At 36.7% G+C, this 24,243-nt stretch overlaps 1 non-coding gene across 1 annotated transcript; it reads right to left on the bottom strand.

Moving 5' to 3' along the window:
• Positions 1–19,936: 19,936 nt before the first annotated feature.
• TRNAM-CAU lies at positions 19,937–20,008 on the bottom strand. Its single transcript has one exon. It is a non-coding gene; the product is annotated as a tRNA-Met (tRNA).
• Between the last annotated feature and the right edge of the window lie 4,235 nt (positions 20,009–24,243).

Genomic DNA, 24,243 nt, shown 5'->3' on the forward strand with positions numbered 1-24,243 from the left:
AATATGTCTTAACATCGTAGAAAAATCTAAAATGGTATTTTCATTCACATCGCGTTCGTTCAGAAACCCATGAGTTTGTGGATCTTCAATCATTATGATCAACAACTTAAGAGCTTCCAAATGGTTGTGTTTTACGCATAAATGAAGAACAGTTTCACCATTGTGATGCTTCATCCAAAGAGATTGTGGCCTCACATTGATCAACCGTTGCATGATATCAATTTTTCCATTAATCACTGCATGATGGAGAAGAATCAACCCATTCAAATCACTAATCATGCAAGTGCTTGTGTTTTTCTCCAGCAAAGCTTGACAAATCTCATCCGTTCCATTTTCAGAAGCTAAGTGGAGAGGTGTCCTTTGCAGGGCATCAACTTCACCAGCAAGTTCAGGCATGAGATTTAAAAGAAATTGAGTGAATGCAAGGTGGCAATGCAAAACCGAGATGTGCAATAGAGTCTCGATGTTGTACGAGGAGATTAAAACTCTTTGAATGATCTTCGGGTTGCTTTGAATTAGTGTTTCTAAGCTTTGAATGGACCTGATCTTCATAGAGGAATCGTTTGCTTTTTTCAATTGATGACATGGCTAATCCATTTGCAATATTGGAAGATTGTGTGAGTTGTTGATGAGCTGCCTCCATTTTTTAATATCTAGCTTACTTTGAGATGGAGTATTACTATAGAATTTATAAGCCAATTTTTTGTTTGAATTATTTATTTATTTGTAATATATGGTGATGCTTTCAACTCAATTAATGTTGACATTTTGAGTTATTTAAATAGTTTAGTTGTTGCAATCACTTTCTATAAAATAAAAATATAAAAAAACATTATTTAAGTGAAAACAAAATATCACTATCTTAATTAAGGTGGATGATAAATAGAGAGGTGTATTTTACCCTTGGGCGAGGGATTCCTGTTTAGACCAGAAACAAGGGAAGGAGTGGGGAACATTTTTATTCCGTTAGATAAAAGGGGTTGAAAATATCGCCCCGTCCTCACCCCTTTAATATAAAATATATTTTCAACACATTAATAAACTAATCTTAAAAAATAAATTAACGTAAGAGAGATGTCATTTGAAAATGTTAGTAATTAAATTTTGTCTATGGGTTATAGACCCAACACCCTTCCGCTGTGCCACTCTAATTTGTTAGAAAGGAGGATGAGCTATTGTGATCTATGCTCCAAGGTGAATTAAGGATGTTGTCTTCCCGTTGAGCTTGTTTGCTTGTATTTTGCATGATACAGTATATGTTAGCTCCAGGTGTTTGATAGTGTGTTCTCCCTATCTAGCGTGTTTATCTACACAGAGCTAGGGTGTAAGAGTTAGGTTGGTTATACCATGATTTAGGTCAAGATGTGTACATTAGACTAAGCACCTTAGGATTGTGGCCATGTTAAGAGGAAATAGACTTTATTACTGCAGGACTAAAGAAAGAGTTGAGGAGTCAGAATAGAGTAACCTGGAACCAAAAGCTTGTGTTAAGCAACCTAGCTGGCCTAGGAATCCAATAAACCTCTTCAACTCCTAGACATTCCAGGAATAAAGAAAGAGTCGAGGACTAAAAGCTTTTCAAAGGGGCATGGGTTCGAATCCCATTTTTAATAAGCAATGTATCGATGGTGGGCAACAATCTGTAATGCTTTGGAGTCATATCACACGCTCTTCCTTTCAAATTTTAAATGTCATTGTAAAACAATTTTCTCTATCAAAGCCAAATTTCAATCCTAGGACCTATGGGTTTATGGGCCCACCAAGCTTCCGCTACACCACTTAGATTTGTTATAAATGAGGATGAGCTATTGTAATTTGGGATCCAGGGTGATTTTTGGATATTATCTTCCCGTTGAGCTTGTTTGCTTGTCTTGTGCACGATACAGTATGTATTAGCTCCAGGTGTTTTTTTGGATATTATCTTCCCGTTGAGCTTGTTTGCTTGTATTGTGCACGATATAGTATGTATTATGTTAGTTCTGACATTATAATATGTTAGAAAACTTGGAAAAAAGGTAAACCTTCGAAATTACGCATGATATTAGAGGCCACGTCCTAATTTTTTAGACATCAAATAATATCTTGACAAAACTTCAAGCATTTGATATTCAAGGCGGTCTGATTTTTAACTTCAGCTTACCACATCTTGAAGGCAGCAAACACATCTGACTTGTGTTTCAAGAGATAAACTCATACCGTCCTACTGAAATCATCGATGAAGGTGACGTAGAACTTTGATTCACCAAGTGATGAAAATGGAGATGGTCCCCAAACATTTGTATAGACCATTTTCAATCGCACTTTTTTTGGTTCTCTAGCAGCATTTGTGAAGCTAACTCGTTTTTGTTTGCCCATAACGAAGCTCTCATAAAGACTCGTATGAACAAATTTTTCGGTCTTCTAAAACTCCTTTCACAGCCAGCATCTTCATTCCTTTGACGCTCATATGTTCAAGTCTATTGTGTCATAGACTTGAATTGAAAGCACTCTCAACAAAAGTAACCATGTTTATACACCCTGCATGGTGTATAGGGTTCTATATTTTATGTAACATGCTACCACCATGGTATCCTTCACAATCTTCCACAAACTGTTTCCAAACTTGGCTGCATAACCTGTGCTATCCAACTGACCAATAGAGATCATGTTCTTCTTGAGACCACGAATATATCTGACATCCCTTAATGTCCACTAATTTCTTGCTTGAGTTTGTATGCCTTCATCTCATTTTCCTTCAATCACCAAATCTTTGTTGTCGACAAGATACACCTTCTCAAAATTTCAAGACTTCAAATTTCGAAACAGCTATTTATTTGGAGACGAATTAAAAGATGATCCAAAATCTAGAATTCAATTGGACTATTCACACGGAGGATTAGAGCATTCCCAATATCTTCCGCTGAATTTATAGAATTATTATCATCCTTCGATTTGTGATCTTGCTTCCTCTTATGTATTGTAAAATTTGTCCGAAATTGATTTTTTTCTCTACAACTCCAACACATCATGTTTGGTCTGTTTGGAAAATTTTCACGGTTCTTTGATTTTGATCGATATTTTTTTGGGCCCTTCGATCTACTTCTTCCCCTTTGGTCAAAGACTAACAGCACTACGAGAAGAATCCTCAATTTCTCGTTTGAGAATACTTTTGTTGAGAACTACATCTCGGATTTCATCAAACTTCAGTTTCTTAAATCCTCAAGAACTGCTGGTCGCGAAAACAACAACATCCCATGACTTGGGTAAAGATGACATCAAAATCAATGCTTTAATTTCATCCTCGAAATTAATTTCCACCGAACTCAATTGACTTACAATCATATTGAACTCATTTATATGATCATCAACCGATCCACCTTCAGACATTTATGACAGCACTACCCAATAGTTATATATATGGTTTCAATTTACTATATATAATTTTAACAGATATAACCACCTATTATATGTAAATATTTTTATTATAAATAGTAGACCGACTCCATAACCCAACATTATCAAATCAATTTTCGTTTTTAATTATTACGAAAATGTTGTATGAAGAACTATTTTGAAACAAATTTAAGGATAAAAGTGAAACTTTTCTAGAAAAATCTATCTCTAAATTTAACAAGTGTGGTATAATTTAACTTAACCACAATCACACAAGGTGTTATCCTTACAGATGAGGAACCATAGTTTCCCAATAAAATTAAGTTAAATAAATAATAATATATACATCTATCCATGATTCAACCAAGAATTTTCCTTCCGTTTACTTCACATTCACTTAAACTAGGAAGGTGACACTTTGGTGTCCCTCTCAAGTGAAAGTATAAATAATAATTTTTTTCAAAGAAACGAGGGTAATAATTGGACTATTTAAAAAATTTAAAAGGTCAACTTTAACTTAGTTGGAAGCCTCACCTTCTATAAAAAAAAAAAATAAAATAATAATCAATAAAATCTTATAAATTTTATGTGAAAACCCCATTCGGAATAAGTTAGAGAATCAATAATGGAAGCAAATGGAGAAAACAACGAATTTAGATTAGTCATTTCCTCTATTGAAGAAAGTAAAAAAAAGCTCTAAGAGGCATAAAAGATTGGGTCCATTCAAAGCTTGAAGACACTCATTCGAGGCGACATAAATATCATTCAAAGAGTTCTAATCTCCTCTTCCAACGTTGAGAGTCCATTGCATGTCTAAATGTTGTATGAAGAACTATTTTAAAACAAATTTAAGGGTAAAAGTGAAACTTTTCTAGAAAAATATATCTCTAAATTTAACAAGTGTGGTATAATTGAACTTAATCACAATCACACAAAGCATTATCCTTACCGATGAGAAACTATAGCTTCCCAATAAAATTAAGCGAAATAAATAATAATATATACATCTATCCATGATTCGCCTAAGAATTTTCCTTCTGTTTGCTTCACATTCACTTAAACTAGGATGGTGACATTTTGGTGTCCCTCTCAAATGAAAGTATAAATAATAATTTTTTTTTTAAGAAATGAGGGTAATAATTGGACTATTTTAAAAATTCAAAAGGTCAACTTTAACTTAGTTGGAAGCCTCGCCATCTATAAAAAAAAAAAATAATCAACCAAATCTTATAAATTTTATGTGAAAACCCCATTCGGAAGTAAGAGAATCAATAATGGAGGCAAATGGAGAAAACAACGAACTTAGATTAGTCATTTCCTCTATTGAAGAAAGTAAAAGAAAGCTCTACGAGGCATAAAAGATTGGATCCATTCAAAAATTGAAGACACTAATTCAAGGCGACCTAAATATCATTCAAAGAGTTCTAATCTCCTCTTCCAACGTTGAGAGTCCATTGCATGTCTCAGTTTTGCATCACCATCTTGAATTCACTCAATTTCTATTGAATCTCGAGCCTAAACTTGAGAAGTTGATGACCTATAAAAGACACCTCTCCACTTGGTCGAATTGATATCATACCACTGTTGATCAATGCGAGGCCAAGATCTCCTTGGATTAAGATCTCTCTCCTAACAATCCCCACCTTGAACGAAGTACAGTGTAGAGCCTCACTTAAGGTCTATGGTAGGTCTATGGTGCCCTCAAACTACCTCCCTTTAATCGAGGCTCGACATCTTCTCTAGAGTCTTCGAACAAACTAGTCCATTGCATGTCTCAGTTTTGCATCACCATCTTGAATTCACTCAATTTCTATTGAATCTCGAGCCTAAACTTGAGAAGTTGATGACCTATAAAAGACACCTCTCCACTTGGTCGAATTGATATCATACAACTGTTGATCAATGCGAGGCCAAGATCTCCTTGGATTAAGATCTCTCTCCTAACAATCCCCACCTTGAACGAAGTACAGTGTAGAGCCTCACTTAAGGTCTATGGTAGGTCTATGGTGCCCTCAAACTACCTCCCTTTAATCGAGGCTCGACATCTTCTCTAGAGTCTTCGAACAAACTACATCATTTGTTCGACACATGAGGATTCTATTGACATGGCTATGTTAAGGGCATGGCTCTAATACCATGTTAGGAATCATGGATCTCCACAATTGTATGACATTGTCCACTTTTAGAATAAGCTCTTGTGGCTTTATTTTGGGCTTCCCAAGGTCTCATACCAATGGAGATGTATTCCTTAATCATAAACCCACACTTATTCACTAAAAAAGCCAATGTAGGACTCCCTCCCAACAATCCTCAACACTGTCATAATATAAAAAAATTGACTTCAAATTGTGCACATAGTACAATATTTTTTTGTCTATTCCGGGAATAAAAATCGAAACAAACACTTGAAACAACTGTGCTACCTCAAATGAGAAGGGATCACCAAGCAGAATTGAAGAACAATGCGATAAAAAGCCATCGATATCACTAACACTTAAAACGTTTATAAGAAGTTTGTAGATGAAGAACCTTGAATACAAAGGTGATTGGTTTCAAGAAGTGCAAGGCACAATGATGTTGGTGGCAACTGTGATTACAACAGTGGCTTTTCAAGGCGCAATCAACCCTCGTGGTGTTTGGCAAGAAGGCATTCCTTTCAACTCCCATAACACTATTCATCATTTGTTTCATTGTAGCAATACTTTGAAAATATTGATAGCAGGAACTGCAGTAATGGCCTACCCAACTTCAGACCAAGGAATTCTTACACTTGTTACTTGATTACAAATTCTATCTCATTCTTTGCATCAATATGTGTTGTTATGTTTATCATCGGTCGGTTGCCTTTGAAAAATAGAATTTGTGCATGGATGTTAACCGTAACCATGTGCATTGCCATTGCGTTCTTATCACAAAGCTACTTGCTCGGAGTTTGGTTGGTAAATGTCTCATATAGAAATTCTTATGCTTTAAAAATTGCATGGTACATTTTGCTTGCAACGGTGGCCATGGTTTTTCTTTGTTGTATTGTAATTCCCTTCCTTTGTTTTCATGGTGAAGCTTTGGGTTTGGGCGGTAAAAAGGTTCAATCTTTGACTTTGAGAGGTTTAAAAGATTAAATATTTTGGAACCTTTTATTTGTGGTGGTTTGTGTATTCGCAATTGGGAAAATACATTGTGTATGTTATCTTATTCAAATGTTTGTGTTGTAGAAAATAATAAAAAGGGTTGAGAGAAAGAAAAAATAAAGAAAATACACCGAAGTGAATGAAATATCCAACCATCTTGTGTTTCTTTTGTTTTACGTTGTATCAGTCTAGCGCCAATGAGGATTAATTCTCTCCCCTTTTCTTTTAAAATTTTAAATTGTGGAATTTTATTGAGAGTTGTAGAGACTGAAGTTCAAGATGAGGTCAAGGAACAAAATGTTTAGAAAGATCACAAGAACTCAAGATAAATATGTAACGACCCTAGATTTCAACTACCTAAAGTTGCTACTATCATCTTAATCTAAGCTCATATGAAAAATATAACTCTTAAAACATCATCATTTAAACCATAAACTTTCAGCATAAACATACTTCATCATTGAAAACATTGTTATAATCTTACATGTTCAAAAAGTAATCTATTAGTAAAACTTAAAACGAAAATGAAATAAATTTAAAACATGAAATACATAGTAACCTAAACTAACCTAAGTCTAGGAAATTAAATATGACTTAAAATTCTAATTCCTATGTTTGTGACTTGTCATACTCTTTTTCGGCCATACCATCCTACCAAACCGAGGAAAGTGCCCCTCATCATGGTTGCCTTCAGATCTTTGAAGGTCTTTTGACACTCATTTGACCACGACTACGAGTGGTTTTTCTTCAAAAGTTCTATTAATGGGACGACTTATCGTGAAAACCCTTCAACGAACTACCTATAGTAGTTTTCTAATCCCAAAAAAGATTGTTCAATCATTAAAGTGGGGACTCTGAAACAGTGGATTGCATTTATCTTATCGCTATCCATTTTGATTTCTTCACACCTGATGACGTGCTTGAGGAAGGTGATGCATATTCGTGCAAAGTCACATGTCTCCTAAACTTGAAAAATTCTTGATGTTTAATTTTTAATTAAAATCTAAGTAATTGTAACGAAACTAATATGATCAAAGAAGAAAGATGTCACCTCAAATTATTGTGACTAAATCCATTTTTTTAAAAATTAATTAATTAATTAACTAACTAACTACTACCATTGTTTCATATTTATTTTTAATTCTAACCGTGGTTTAATTCGAAATGTTTCCTCTCCCATACAAAGAATACATACGGGAGACTTTGAAAAGGTCATGAAAATGAAAAATCAACCGGAAATAATTTTTCTAAACATTATTCTATCCATTTTGAGTATTATATGGGTCGGGTATAATTAATATTAAAAATTATATTAAAAATTAATCTTCCAAATCACGTTTTGCATGCAACTATATTTTTAGAATTATGTTCATATTCGTTACCTAATCAATTGAATTGTAATTAATATGTTCTACTTTCGAATATTTAAAATCTAGAATGGACTTTGAAAAGGTCTAAGAAAATAAGAAATTCAACGAGAGAATGTTTCATAGCATTATTTTATCCATTTTGTGTAGAACATTGATTATGTATTATTAATATTAAAGGTCATGTTATAATTTCATGCGTTGTGTCACGGTCATGCTTGTCCAAGGTATGTTGCCCATGATCGCATGCCCATTACACGCCAAAACTCTTGCCTTGTACTACTTTACCGCTATCTTTTACTGTTTTCATGTTGTATTATATCCTTCTTGTTTCTTTAAGAATATGACATTTCGGCGAAATCATGGCTACTCGTGGTAAACATGAAATGCCTCAAAATGTATATAGGGGATATGACTAGTTGTCAAATTCTGCCTACCTGAAAAGTTATATATTGTTTAAGCCGTTGTTGTTGCCTTTTGCTTGCATGCTATATAACACCACTCTCAATCACTCTCTCATTCTTGCTTGCAAATCGGGACCCGAGGTTTGAATATACGTTGCTCAACTGTAGGCAACGTGATCCGAAGTTGACTGGACTCACTTAGTGCTGAGAGTGAATGCCGCACAATTGCCAAATTCGCTGCCCAGAAAAGGCGATTGTAACACGTTACATGCAAGTGGTTTTTTTTAGATTTATGTTTTTTTTTATTAGTTAGATCCTTTAGAAATGTGTAGACATATAAGTTAAACTTCTTAATAACTAAAATGAATATGATTTAACTAAAAAAACTTATATGTTTGAAAGAGAGTAGGCATCTTTGCATGGGCAAAATAAGTTAAGGACGAGACTCTTCATTGTTCTTAAAATTCCAAGTTTACCGTGAGAGTTAGAGTTGTGTTGAGTATGTTTTAAGTTTTTTAGGACTATTTCTTGGAATATTTTTAATTCAACCATTATGAAATTGGGAGGGTGAGGATCAAACAATCAACAATGACGATTGTATCTTTGCATTGGCAAAATAAGTTAAGATGGGACTCTTCATTGTTCTTAAAATTCCAAGTTTATCGTGAGAGTTAGAGTTGTGTTGAGTATGTTTTAAGATTTTTAGGACTATTTCTTGAAATATTTTTAATTCAACCATTATGAAATTGCGAGGGTGAGGATCAAACAATCAACAATGACGATTGTATTAATGTCTAATAAATAGTATTTTTATGTGAGATCTCACGTCTGTTGAAAAGGAGAATGAAACATTCTTTAGAAGGGTTTGGAAATCTCTCCCTAGCATACATATTTTAAAACTGTGAGGCTGACGGTGATATGTAACGCTCCAAAGCAGACAATAGCTGCAGAGCTACTATAAATGGTATCAGAGCCAGACCTGCCCGTGTGTGAGCGGACATTATGTGCTGCTAGTCGAGGGAATGAGGAGGCCCTGGACTATTCACCCGAAAAAAAAAAAGAAAAGAAAAAAAGAATGAGAGAAAAAGAAAAAGGGAAAGAAAGAAGGCTAGGGTTTGAGAGGAAGAAGAAGAAAAAAAGGAAACACTCCAATTGGGCGAGAGGAGGTTGACTTGATTAAGAGTCCTCCACAAGAAATTCTCAGTAGGCAGAAGAGCTACAACTGGGGTGCTAGATTTGTTCGATTTCGTCAAGAACCGAGAAAGAACAAATATGAGTTATATCCATTTTTAGGTCTAGATTCTTCTCAAAATTGGTGTGCATTGTTAGGATCGCACAACAACGCACACACTCGATCTAGATGAACACAGAAAAGGATAGAGAAATTGCAAGGAGAACTCTGGCAAAAAAGATTTTTTTTATTTGATGATTTCAGGTATGTACAACAAGAGAGAGTACAGAGAATAGAAAGTACATCTTCAAAGCTTTACTGGACGGGATATATATATGGTTCAGTCTACTAAATATAGGTTTACCAGATTTAACCATCTACTATATATAGCTATTTATCATCTATAGCTTTACTGGATATAGCTTTACCATATATGGCTTTACCAAATATAGCTTTACCGGATATAGCCGTTGACCAAGCTATAAATACAGGGAGCAGACTCCATAACTCAACAATTCTCCCACTTGGAGACTGATCCTACACCATACCAATTAGGGCTTTGCATAACCTTAATTTTCCAACATCAACACATTTTGTCAACATGTCTGCTGGATTCTTTGCACCCTCTATCTTCTCCAAACACATATCGCCTTCTTCCACTAACCTACGAGTGAAATGGTACCATCTTCTAATGTGTTTTGTCCTTGAATGATAGACTGGATTTTTCACCAACTGTATGGCACTCTGACTATCTGTATGAAGGATCTTCTTGCACTACTTCCGGCCTAATTCTTCTAGATAGTCTGTCATTCATATCATCTCCTTTCCAGCTTCAGCTATAGCCACGTACTCAGCTTCAGTAGATGAAAGAGCAACGCATTTCTGAAGCTTGGACATCCAACTCACTGTTGTTTCATCTATAGTGTAGATATACCCAGATGTGCTCTTGCTAGAGTCTACATCTCCACTCAGATCAGCATCCACAAAACCTTGCAGAACTACTTTGCCATTGCCATAACAAAGTGTAGTATTGGATGTATCTCTTAGATATCTCAGAAGCCACTTCACAGCTTCCCAATGTTCCTTCCCTGAATTTGTCATGTACTTGCTAACAACTCCCACTGCATGTGTTATGTCAGGTCTAGTGCAGACCATAGCATACATCAAACTCCCAACTGCTGAAGCGTAGGGAACTGATGCCATGTGCTCACGTTCCTCAATTGTCTTGGGAGATTGCCCCTTTGACAATTTAATATGATTTTCCAAGGGGGTAGTCCTGGGTTTAGCGTTATTCATCTTGAATTTGGACAACACCTTCTCAATGTACTGTTCTTGGGATAAATTTAATGTGCCAGCAAATCTATCTCGAGAAATCCTCATCCCAAGGATCTGCTTCGCTGCACCTAAATCTTTCATCTCAAATACTGAGGACAAGCTTGCCTTCAAGTGGTTTATCTCCCTCATACTTGATCCAGCAATTAGTATATCATTCACATACAGGAGTAGAAACACATAAGAATCAGTGTATTTCTTGAGGTAGCAACACTGATCCTTTTCACTTCTGTGGAAACCACTCTTGCTCATGAACGAGTCAAACTTCTTGTACCATTGTCTCGGTGCTTGTTTCAGTCCATACAAGCTCTTATTGAGCTTACAGACCATGTGCTCCTTGCCTGGAGCTGCAAACCCTTCGGGTTGTTGCATATAGATCTCCTCATCTAGATCTCCATGTAAAAAAGCCGTTTTTACATCCATTTGCTCGAGGTGCAAATTCTCTGATGCAACAATACTCAGCAGAATTCGGATAGTAGTTAATTTCACAACTGGAGAAAAGATCTCAGCATAATCAATGCCTTTTCTTTGTGAATATCCTTTAACTACTAACCGGGCCTTAAACCTCCTTCTGCCATCTGGTTCAACCTTGATTTTGAACACCCATTTGTTCAACAGAGCTCTCTTTCCTGTAGGCAACTCAGTCAGCACCCACGTATTATTCCTTTCAAGTGAGCTCATCTCATCATCCATGGCTTGCTCCCACTTGGTTGAATCTTCCACTTGTAGGGCCTTATCGAAGGACTCTGGTTCTCCTTCGTCAGTCAGCAACAGATAATGTAATGAGGTTGAATATCTATCTGGTGCTCTGGTAGTTCTGGATGATCTTCTCAACACCTGCTCAGGTGCTACTTGCTCCACGTCTGGTTCTTCAGCAATAGGATCAGGAGTTTCTTTTGCTTCTGTTGTACCATCACTGCGTGAATTTTCTTGCCACTCAAGTTCAACTCCCACTTGCTTCGTAGTCTCAGAGTTTATCTTCTCTCTGTCCTTGTACATGACATTTTCATCAAAGGTCACATCACAGTGTCTTAGGATCTTCATATTTTTCTCATCCCAAAACTTGTACCCAAACATGTCAGAGCCATAGCCTATGAAGTAGCATTTCACGACCTTAACATCAAGCTTATCTCTCTTCTCTGGATCAACATGAACATACGCAGTACAACCAAAGGTTCTCAAGTGAGAGTACTTGAGTTCTTTTCCTGTTCATACTTCTTCGGGCAATTTGAACTCCAAGGGTACTGACGGCCATCTATTAATCAAATATGCTGCTGTGTTCACAGCATCAGCCCAGAATGTCTTTGGTAATCCAGAATGAATCCTCATGCTTCTTGCTCGCTCATTCAATGTTCTATTCATCCTTTCTGCAATACCATTTTGTCTTGCCTTACCGGGAATTGTTCTTATTAATCTAATTCCCTCAGCCGCACAAAATGTTATAAACTCTGATTTGTTGTATTCTCCTCCATTGTCAGATCTCAGGCATTTGATCTTCAAGCCGGTCTGATTTTCAACTTCAGCTTTTCACTTCTTGAAGGTGGTAAACACATCTGACTTGTGTTTCAGAAAGTAAACCCATACCTTCCTGTTAAAGTCATCGATGAAGGTGACGTAGTACCTTGATCCACCAAGTGATGAAACTGGAGATGGTCCCCAGACGTCTGTATGGACCATTTCCAACCGCACTTTCTTCGGTTCTCTAGCAGCCTTTGTGAAACTAACTCGTTTCTGTTTGCCCATAACGCAGCTTTCACGAAGACCCATATCAACAGATTTTAAGCCTTCTAAAGCTCCTTTCGCAGTCAGCATCTTCATTCCTTTAACGCTCATATGTCCAAGTCTATTGTGCCATAGACTTGAATTGGAAGCACTCTCAGCAGCAGCAGTCATGTTTATACACTCTGCAGTTGTGTATAAGGTTCCGGATTTTGTGCCACGCGCAACAACCATGGCGCCCTTCACAATCTTCCAGGAACTCTTTCCAAACTCTGCTGCATAGCCTGTGCTATCCAACTGACCAATAAAGATCAGGTTCTTCTTGAGACCAGGAATGTATCTGAAATCTTGTAATGTTCATAGATTTCCTGCTGGAGTTTGTATAGAGACATCTCCCTTTCCTTCAATCTCCAAGGCTTTGTTGTCGGCAAGATACACCTTCCCGAAATTTCCTGATTTGAAATTTCGAAACAATTCCTTACTTGGAGACGAATGGAACGATGCACCTAAATCCAAAATCCAGGATTCAGCTGGCCTATCCACACTAAGGATTAAAACGTCCTCAGCATCTTCTGTTGTGTATATAGAATCATCATCATCTTCAGATTTATGATTCTGCTTCTTCTTTAGTTTTTTACAATCTGTCCGAAAGTGTTCTTTTCCCCCACAGCTTCAACACGTTACGTTGAGTTTGTTTGGAGATTTTCCCCGGTTCTTTGATTTTGAACGTCAATGTTTGTTTGAGCTCTTTAATTTGCTTCTTCCCCTCGATCAACACTGAGAGCATTGCCTGATGAATCTCCAGTTTCCTGTTTGCGAATACTTTCGCTGAGAACTACATCTCGAATTTCATCAAACTTCATTTTATCAGATCCTTGGGAACTACTGATTGCAGCAACAACAGTATCCCATGACTCGGGTAAGGATGACATCAAAATCAACGCTTTAATTTCATTTTCGAAATTAATTTCCACCGAACCCAGTTGACTTATGATCATATTGAATTCATTTATATGATCCACAACACGTCCACCTTCAAACATCTGTAGATTGAACAATCTACGCATCAAATACACCTTGTTCATAGCCGACGGTTTTTCATACATATTTGACAGCGCCTTCATCAGATCTAACGTTGTCTTCTCCTTGATGATGTTAAACGCCACGTTTCTGGATAGCGTCAACCGGATCATCCCTAAGGCTTGTCGATCCTTGAGCTTCCACTGTTCCGTGGTCATGGTATCCGGCTTCACCCTCAACAGAGGTTCGTGAAGATCTTTCTAGTACAGATAATCTTCAATCTGCATCTTCCAGAAACCGAAATTGGATCCATTGAACTTCTCAATTCCAATCTTTGAACTTTCCATCTTCACAGATCGTGGTGAATTTTGCCTGCTCTGATACCAGTTGTTAGAATCGCACAACAACGCACACACTCGATCTAGATGAACACAAAGAAAAGGATAGAGAAAATTGCAAGAAGAACTCTGGCTAAAAGAATTTTTTTTATTTGATGATTTCAGGTATGTACAACAAGAGAGAGTACAGAGAATAGAAAGTACATCTTCAAAGCTTTACTGGACGGGATATATATATGGTTCAGTCTACTAAATATAGCTTTACCAGATTTAACCATCTACTATATATAGCTATTTATCATATATAGCTTTACCGAATATAGCTTTACCATATATGGCTTTACCAAATATAGCTTTACCGGATATAGCCGTTGACCAAGCTATAAATACAGGGAGCAGACTCCATAACTCAACATGTATATTAAGGAATTTGTCTCTCTCATTTTAGTATGTTTATCTCGGAGTAATTTTGCACATTTTTGTGAGGAATTCGAAGTCCAATCACGTTGGAAGTAGGAGTTTTGGGAATCCTCCAAGAACGGTAAGAAAGTTGCTTTTAGGCAACTTTGATCTTAAATAACTTTGCATATATTTGATTAAAACTTTCAAGAAAAATATCTCCATGTAGATGGAATATAACTCTAACTTCAGGAAGAAATCAATATTGATAGATTTTTTAGGAAAAGATATAAAACTATATTAAAAAAAAAAAGGAAAAAGGAAAACTCAACTGAATCTGGAAATCGTGATTGCGCAGGCGAAACAAGGTAGGATGCATGTTGCTCAATACGTGGAGAGTCCCGATTGGCACACAAGTCGATATGTGGTGCATTCCGAGTGGAGCAATGCAGCTAGACGTAGAGGTGATGCATAGAAGTCCAACCCGTAAGCCAACCTGAACCGCTTACCCAACTCGCTTGATCGACCCACAAGTTGAACCTGTATCTGATGACCTTATTTGGCTCGCATGCGACATGGATCAACAGAGGAAAAACCAAGGAAAATTCGTTTGCTGCAAGATTCGATCACTTGCTGTTTGACTCGAGCCTGCCAATCAACTTCTAATACGTAGCGTCCCCGAGGCACTTCTTCTCTGCCCCTGTAGGCATGTGACACTCAGCATGTGAGGCACATGAGTTGCTTGTGCAATGTCTTTTTTATCCGTTAAACCTCTGTTCAATTGTTTTTCGTCTCAACTTTGATAATAATCCTAATTAAAATTGGTTCAAAACCACACGTGAGATTTCAAGAAATTTAGAGCCTCCAACATGGAGCTTCATCTCGGTAAGTAGTGATGCATATTATAGCAAGTAATACATGTAGGAATCGCTAGGACGTGCTAGCATGCATGCTTATCTTAACTTAGGTGGTTAGAATATGCATGTTCAGAATTTAAATGAGCACGGAATAGGTGTGCATGTTTGTGAAGAAAAATTACAGAAATGCCCTTTCATGAGAACGCATGTTTTAATACATGCTTTCTAGGGCACTAAAATGAAGGATTGGAAAATTGTGATATGTCCTCTAGATGCTAAATGGACGTTATCTCCCCGTTGAGCATGTTTTAGTTGTATGATTAAATTATATGCAAGATTCAGGTAAAAGTATGTATGAATTATCTATGCTAACTTGATCGATAGGATTATCCCCTTATTAAACGTACATGGAGGTTTAGATCATAATTTCTATGTACTAGGTGATCGATAGAATATCTCCCAAGTATAGCATGCTTGAATTAGAGTGAGTAGAGCAGTAGAATAAGAGTGGTTATGCAACGTCTTAGGTCAATACATTTTCAGTACACTGGCCACCGTAGGATCATGAGTGGCAATTAGGGACCTAGGTGTATCTCAAGATTTGGCTTAGCCACGAGATGCTAATCCCGAGCGACTTGAAAATGTTTGTTGTGACCTAATCCATCTAGACGTCCTAGGACTTAATATATCTCCACGAAACAAAGGTGAACTACGAGAACACATCAGATAGGCAGTAACACGAGCGAAACTATTTGGAGAGTCACTATGTGTAGGATCTAACATGCCTTGATAACCCGAAGACTCACTATTAGTTATAGAGTATAACCGGCCTTGATAGGGGACGAGGCACTACGTGAGTAGATGATAGAAGGAGCTACCACTGTATGTATGATAACCCGCCTGAGAGAGGACAAGAGACTACATAAGTGGGTGACATGAGAAATTGCTATTGTATGTACGATAACCCACCTAGAGAGGGACGATGGACTATATAAGTAGATAACATGAGAAACCACTATCGTGTGTATGATAACCAACCTTGAGAGTGGATGAGGGACTACATAGGTAGTTGATTGAGGATATATTATTGTATGTAGAATAACCTACCTGAGAGTAGACAAGATACTACATAGTAGTATATTGAGGAGCTACTATTCTGTGTGGAGGAAACTTACTCTAAGAGAAGACGAGGGACTACACAAATAAAATAGCTCATGATAGACACCACTGTGGTGTGATGTAACATTCAGGGAATACTTGAACTAGTGGCAAACTTCTTAGAACCCTACCACAAGCCCATTGATACATATTAGGTTAAGGATCCGATGATTACTTACAGGTAGACTGCTTACTAAGTGTTTTATACTCACCCATTTTCCCCTTTCTCTTTTAGGTACCAATCAAGGTGGAGAGGTGCTAGAGAGTTGCACTATCATAGAGGGATGTTGACCCGGGGCGTCAATGTTATTTTGTATTTCTTTTGGGTTGTCGGTTGTATTGGTTTTCTTGCACCCGTTCCCCATTTGTAAATAACTAGAACAATATCTATTGTTTCATATTAAATCACGCACAATTTTACAGTTAAGCTAGCACGATCTAATTTTCGAGGCTTCGAGAAATCGGATCACGACGAAAAGAAGAAAATGAAAATGAATAGAATAAAAACAAACATTTAAAAAAGATAACATACATAAAATATGTTTTCCTTATAGTGAATACACACACCACCACAAATAATCCAAATCCAAAATATAAGATAAAACAAACAACTTAACCTAATTTTTGTATAGCCCTCGATCTTTATTTAAGTTGTGGTTGAAGTGATAGGATCTCTCTGAATGCCACAAAACCAAATATACAACCTTTTTACTGCCCACACGAGAAGCTTCACCACCAAAAGAAGGAAAGGAATAACAATATAAGGATGAGAAACCACTCCCACTATTGCTAACAAAATGTATCATGCTATTCTAAATGTGAATTCTAAAGCATAGAATTCCTAAATGAGGCATTTACGATCCAAACTCCGAGTATGTAACTATGTGATAAGGTTGCAATAGCAACGCACATGGTTACTGTTAATAACCACGAACAAATCCTATTTTTCAAAGGCAATCGACCTATAATAAACATAATCACACATACCGATGTAAAGAAAGAGATAGAATTTGTAACCAAATAAGCTGTGTAATAATTTCCTTAGCATGAAGCTGGGTAGGCCATTATTGCAATTTCCGCTATGAATGTCTTAAAAGTATTGCTACTATGAAACGAACGATAAAAAGTGATATTAGAGCTGAAAGGAATGTCTTGTTGCCAAACACTGCCTGGAGGGTTATTTGCACCTTCAAAAGCTACCCTTGCGATCACTATTGCTACCAACATCATTGTACCTTATACTTCTTGAAGCCAATCGCTTTTGTATTCAAAGTTCTTTCTCCATAAACTTCTTATGTCATTGCATTGTTCTTCATTGTTCATAGTATTTTTTTTTTTTTTCGTTTTTATTCTTGAGATAGACAATAAATATCTTACAATGTTCACAAATATGATTTTTTTTTTTAGAAAAATAAAAAATCATTAAAAATTATGAGAAAAAGAAAATCTAATTTTTTTAAAAACAGATTTAATTTTAAGCTTTTTTTTTTCTTTTCTTTTTTCTTTTCTTTTCTGTTATTTACTTTTTTTATATATTTTCAAAATTCAACCAAAAAATTTTAAATAAAAACTAATGAAAGTAGTTTTTATTTTTATTTATTTTTATTATTATTATATATATATATATATATATTTTTAAAGTTTGGCTCAGAATTAGAAATATGAAAATGATGGTAAAAAATGGCGAAAAAATAAAAAAAATAAAAATATTAATAGAAAGTGAATAACAAAATTATATATAAACTTAAATTTTTATGAGAACATACCTCAACATGTCTTAACATCATAGAAAAATCCAAAATGGTATTTTCATTCACATCCCATTCCTTCATAGACCCATAATTTTGTGGATCTTTAATAATTATGATCAACAACTTAAGAGTTTCCAAACGGTTGTGTTTTATGCATAAATGAAGAACAGTTTGACCATTGTGAAGTTTCATCCAAACAGATTGTGGGCACGCATTGATCATCAGTGGCATGATATCAATTCTTCCACTAATCACGGCATGTATCATGCAAGTGCTTGTGTTCTTCTCCACCAAAGATTGAACAATCTCGACCGTTCCATTTTCAGAAGCTAAGTGAAGAGGTGTCCTTTGTAGGGCATCAAATTCCCCATCAAGTTCGGGCATGAGATTCAAAAGAAATCAAGTGAATTCAAGGTGGCAATGCAAAATCGAGACGCAGTATCAATGTTGCTTTCTTCGATAGAGGACATGGCTAATCCATTATTGAATACCTAGCTTACATTATTTACACTTATTAACTCGAAAGTGACATCAAAATATCACCATCCTAGTACTTCTCTATTAGTAACCCGGAACCTGATCCGAAGGTTGCATGTTAAAACTATTTCATCTATCATTTTGGTAGTCTTTTTTCTCTATCAGAGCCTGGTTTTAATCTCAAGACCTATGGGTTATGGGCCCGCCATGCTTCTGCTACGCCACTCTGATTTGTTAGAATAAAGGATGAGCTATTGTGATCTGTGCTCCAGGGTGATTTATGGATATTATCTTTCCGTTGAGCTTGTTTGCTTGTATTGTGCATGATAAAGTATGTATTAGCTCCAGGTGTTTAACAGTGTGTTCAACCTATCTAACGTGTTTATCTACACAGAGCTAGCGTGTAAGAGTTAGGTTGGTTATATAATGACTTAGGTCAAGATGCGTACACTAGACTAAGCACCTTAGGATCGTGGCGACATTAAGAGGGTCTAGACCCTACGAGTCCAAAACTAAAGAAAGAGTCGAAGAGTCAGAATAGAGTAACCTGGAGTTAAAATCTCGTGTTAAGCAACCTAGCTGGCCTAGGAATCCAATAAACCTCTTCAACTCCTAGACATGATCAAGACACATTTTAAAACCGTGAGACTGACAACGATGCATCAATACCTGAAAGTGGATAATATATGCTAGCATTGATTTATAGCTGTTACAAACAATAATAGTCAAGATGGCCGAGGTGGTCTAAGGCTCTAGTTTCAGGTATTGGTTTGAAAGGTTATGGGTTCAAATTCTATTCTTGACATGAATAATGCCACAGCTCGTAGCCAGGTTGGTTTCTGTCTTTCTTCTGCACCACTCTAATTCTCTCCATTAGAGCCAGGTTGGTTTCTGTCTTTCTTCTGCGTTCTGTCTTTCTTCTACACCACTCTAATTCTCTCCAGGTTGGTTTCTGTCTTTCTTCTACACCACTCTAATTCAAAAAAAATGTCTGCTCTGCTCTCCATTAGAGCCAGGTTGGTTTCTGTCTTTCTTCTGCACCACTCTAATTCATTCCAGGGTGATTTAGGATATTATCTTCCCATTGAGCGGAATAGCGAATAAATAGGTTAGGTCAGCAAATATTAAGCTGTTGTGATCCATTATCTTCCTATTAAGCTGTTGGCTTGTATTATGCAAATATTGCTTGTATTATGCAAGGACACATGATATCTCCAAGGGCTGTTTGCTTGTATTATGCATATATTACTTGTATTATGCAAGGACACATGATATAGTATGTGTTAGCTCCAAGTGTTTGACAGTAATGTGTTTTCCGTATCTAGCATGTTTATCTACACAAAGCAAGAGTATAAGAAGACATGACCAAGACGAATTTTAAAGGGCCAGGTTTCGATCATTGTAAAAATTGTTTTCTAAATCATTTTTGAAATCTTTCTTCTCTATCAGAGCCAGGTTTCGATCCTGGGACCTATGGGTTATGGGCCCACCACGTTTCCGCTGCGCCACTCTGATTTCTTAGAAAAGACGATGAGCTATTGTGATTTGTGTTCCAAGGTGATTTATGGATATTATCTTCTCGTTGAGCTTGTTTGCTTGTATTGTGCACGATAAAGTATGTATTAGCTCCAAGTGTTTGACAGTTGTGTTCAACCTATCTAGCGTGTTTATCTACACAGAGCTAGGGTATAAGAGTTAGGTTGGTTATACGATGACTTAGGTCAAGATGCGACACTAGATTAAGCACCTTAGGATCGTGGCGACATTAAGAGGGTCTAGACCCTACGAGTCCAAAACTAAAGAAAGAGTCGAGGAGTCAGAATAGAGTGACCTGGATCCAAAAGCTCGTGTTAAGCAACCTAGTTGGCCTAGGAATCCAATAAACCTCTTCAACTCCTAGACATGATCAAGACACATTTTAAAACTGTGAGACTGACAATGATGCATTAGAACCTGAAAGTGGATAATATATGCTAGCAGTGCTATGTAGCGTACAAAAGAAAAAAAAATTGTCAAGATTACTGAGTTGGTCTACGGCACTAGCTTTAGGTACTGGTCCGTAAGGGCATAGGTTCTAATCACATTCTTGACATGATAGTCTTTATTGTGAGATTTGACAATGATTGGAGAGGTATAATGCACAACATTTTAAAATGTGAGGCTTACATATGAACCAAGAAATGTAGGGTGGGCGGGTAAGGCTTAGGAGTTATGGATTAAGAATCTCGTATCAATTGATTTTGTATGTATATTTACATGCTCTTCATATATAAAATTTTGATAACCAACTTTTAAAATATTTTATCTATCAATATTAAAGTATTTTCTTCCTAAAGCTCATTTTTGAAGTCTTTCTCCCCTGTCAAAGATAAGCTTTGATCCTAGGACCTGTGGGTTATGTGCCCACCAAGCTTTTACTGCGTCACTCTGATTTGTTAGAATAAAGGATGAGCTATTGTGATCTGTACTCCAGAGTGATTTATGGATATTATCTTCCCGTTGAGCTTGTTTGCTTGTATTGTGCATGATAAAGTATGTATTAGCTCTAGGTGTTTGACAGTGCGTTCAACCTATCTAATGTGTTTATCTACATAGAGCTAGCGTGTAAGAGTTAGGTTGGTTATATAATGACTTAGGTCAAGATGCGTACACAAGAATAAGCACCTTAGGATCGGGCGACGTTAAGAGGGTCTAGACCCTATTACTCCAAGACTAAAGAAAGAGTCGAGGAGTCAGAATAGAGCAACTTGGAGCCAAAAGCTCGTGTTAAGCAACCTAGTTGGCCTAGGAATCCAATAAACCTCTTCAACTCGTAGACTTGACCAAGACACATTTTAAAACCGTGAGGCTGACGACGATGCATAACGAGCCAAAGTGGATAATAGATGCTAACAGTGATTTGTAGCTGTTACAAAAAATATAATCAAGATGGCCAAGCTAGTCTAAGGCGCCAATTTTAGGTACTGGTTTGAAAGGGTATGGGTTCAAATCCCAAATCATTCTTGACATGATATTCAGCAATGATTTGAGGATGAGATACTGTGATCTGTGTTTGAATGATTTGAGGATGAGATACTGTGATCTGTGTTTGAAAGTGTGTTCTCCCTCTCTAATCAAGATGCGACATAACCATTGGAGAGGTATAATGGATGTAGCGGTCGGGTGGCAATCTTTAAAGCCCAGGAGTCTTGGATTAAGAATCTCAATTTTGCATGTACACTTACACTAGCTCTTTCCTTCTCTATCTATGAAAGCCAGGTTTCGATCTTGATACCTGTGGGTTATGGGCCCACCCTGCTTCCGCTGCATCATTTTGATTTGTTAAAAAAGAGGATGAGCTATTATGCTCTGTGCTCCAGGTTGATTTATGGATATTATCTTCCAATTGAGCATGTTTGCTTGTATTGTGCATGATACAGTATGTGTTAGCTCCAGGTGTTTAACAGTGTGTTCTCCCTGTCTAGGGTGTTTATCAACACAAAGCTAGAGTATAAGAGTTATGTTGGTTATACGATGACTTAGGTCAAGATGCATACGCTAGATTAAGCACCTTAGGATCAGATGGTCTAGATCCTATTACTCCAGGACTAAAGAAAGAGTCGAGGAGTCAGAATAGAGTAACTTGGAACCAAAAGCTCGTGTTAAGCAATCTAGTTGACCTAGGAATCCAATAAACCTCTTCAACTCCTAGACATGACCAAGACGCATTTTAAAACCTCTTTCCTTCTCTATCTATGAAAGCCAAGTTTTGATCTTGAGACCTGTGGGTTATGGGCCCACCATGCTTCCGCTGCACCATTCTAATTTGTTAAAAAAGAGGATGAGCTATTATGCTCTGTGCTCCAGGTTGATTTATAGATATTATCTTCCAATTGAGCATGTTTGCTTGTATTGTGCATGATACAGTATGTGTTAGCTCCAGGTGTTTAATAGTGTGTTCTCCCTATCTAGGGTGTTTATCAACACAAAGCTAGAGTATAAGAGTTATGTTGGTTATACGATGACTTAGGTCAAGATGCATACGCTAGATTAAGCACCTTAGGAACGTGACGACGTTAAGAGGGTCTAGATCCTATTACTCCAGGACTAAAGAAAGAGTCGAGGAGTCAGAATAGAGTAACCTGGAACCAAAAGCTCGTGTTAAGCAACCTAGTTGACCTAGGAATCCAATAAACCTCTTCAACTCCTAGACATGACCAAGACGCATTTTAAAACCATGAGGCTGACGACGATGCATAACAGACCAAAGTGGATAATAGATGCTAGCAGTGATTTGTAGCTGTTACAAAAAAAAAAAAAAAAAAAGTTAAGATGCTCGAGTTGGTCTATGTGCTAGTTTCAGGTACTAGGTTCGAAAGGGCATGGGTTCAAATCCCATTCATGACATGATATTCTCTATTGTGGAATTCGGCAATGATTGGAGAGCTATGGCTCTGATACCATGTTAGGAATCAAGGATCCACAGTTGTATGATATTGTCTTCTTTGTTCGACATTTGAGGATTCTATTAACATGGCTACATTAAGGGCATGGCTCTGATACCATGTTAGGAATCATTCGACATTTGAGGATTCTATTAACATGGCTACATTAAGGGCATGGCTCTGATACCATGTTAGGAATCAAGGATCTCCACAGTTGTATGATATTGTCAACTTTTAGCATAAGCTCTAGTGGGTTTGCTTTGGGCTTCCCAAAAGGCCTCATACCAATGGAGATGTATTCCTTAATCATACAGCCACACGATTATTCCCTAAATTAGCCAAGTGGGACTCCCTCCCAACAATGCGATAAAAAGCCATCGATATCACTAACACTCAAAAAAATTTATAAGAAGTTTGTGGATGAACAACCTTGAATACAAAGGTGATTGGTTTCAAGAAGTGCAAGGCACAATGATGTTGGTGGCAACGGTGATCACAACAGTGGCTTTTCAAGGTGCAATCAACCCTTTCGGCGGTGTTTGGCAAGAAGACATTTCTTTCAACTCCAATAGCACTATTCATCGTTTGTTTCATAGTAGCAATACTTTGAAAACATTGATAGCAGGAACTGCAGTAATGGCCTACCCATCTTCAGACCAAGGAAATTGTTACGTTAGTTACTTGATTACAAATTCTATCACATTCTTTGCATCAGTATGTGTGATTATGTTCATTATAAGTCGATTGCCTTTGAAAAATAGGATTTGTGCATGGATGTTAACAATAACCATGTACATAGCCATTGCATTCTTATCACAAAGCTACTTGGTGGGAGTTTGGCTGGTAAATGTCTCATATTGGAATACTTATGCTTTAAAAATTGCATGGTACATTTTGCTAACAACGGTGGCGGCCGTGGTTTTTCTTTGTTGTATTATAATTCCCTTCTTTTGGTGGTAAAGCTTCTTGTTTGAGCAATAAAAAAGTCAAAACTTTGAGAGGGTTAAAAAATTAAATATTTTAGACATGGATTATTTGGGAATTTAGATGGACACATTTGGAGATGATAATAATTTTGGGAATTTATAAATAAATAACTTTAATTTTTTAACCCACTCAAAGTTTTTTATACAAATACACAAGAAGTTTTTTATGCCCGCACACACAGGTTATAATAATAATTAATAAATAAATAACTAAATAAAAAAATAAATAAAACTTCTCAATTCAAGGCACAATATTACAGTTAGTCCAAACTAAATAGAAAAAATGTAAAAAGTAAAATGACTTTCTAAGCAGATTTAGAGATTTTGGTACGTTTTTAGG

Source organism: Cucurbita moschata, unplaced genomic scaffold, assembly GCF_002738365.1.
Source record: "Cucurbita moschata cultivar Rifu unplaced genomic scaffold, Cmos_1.0 Cmo_Scf00040, whole genome shotgun sequence".
Classification (NCBI taxonomy): Eukaryota; Viridiplantae; Streptophyta; class Magnoliopsida; order Cucurbitales; family Cucurbitaceae; genus Cucurbita; species Cucurbita moschata.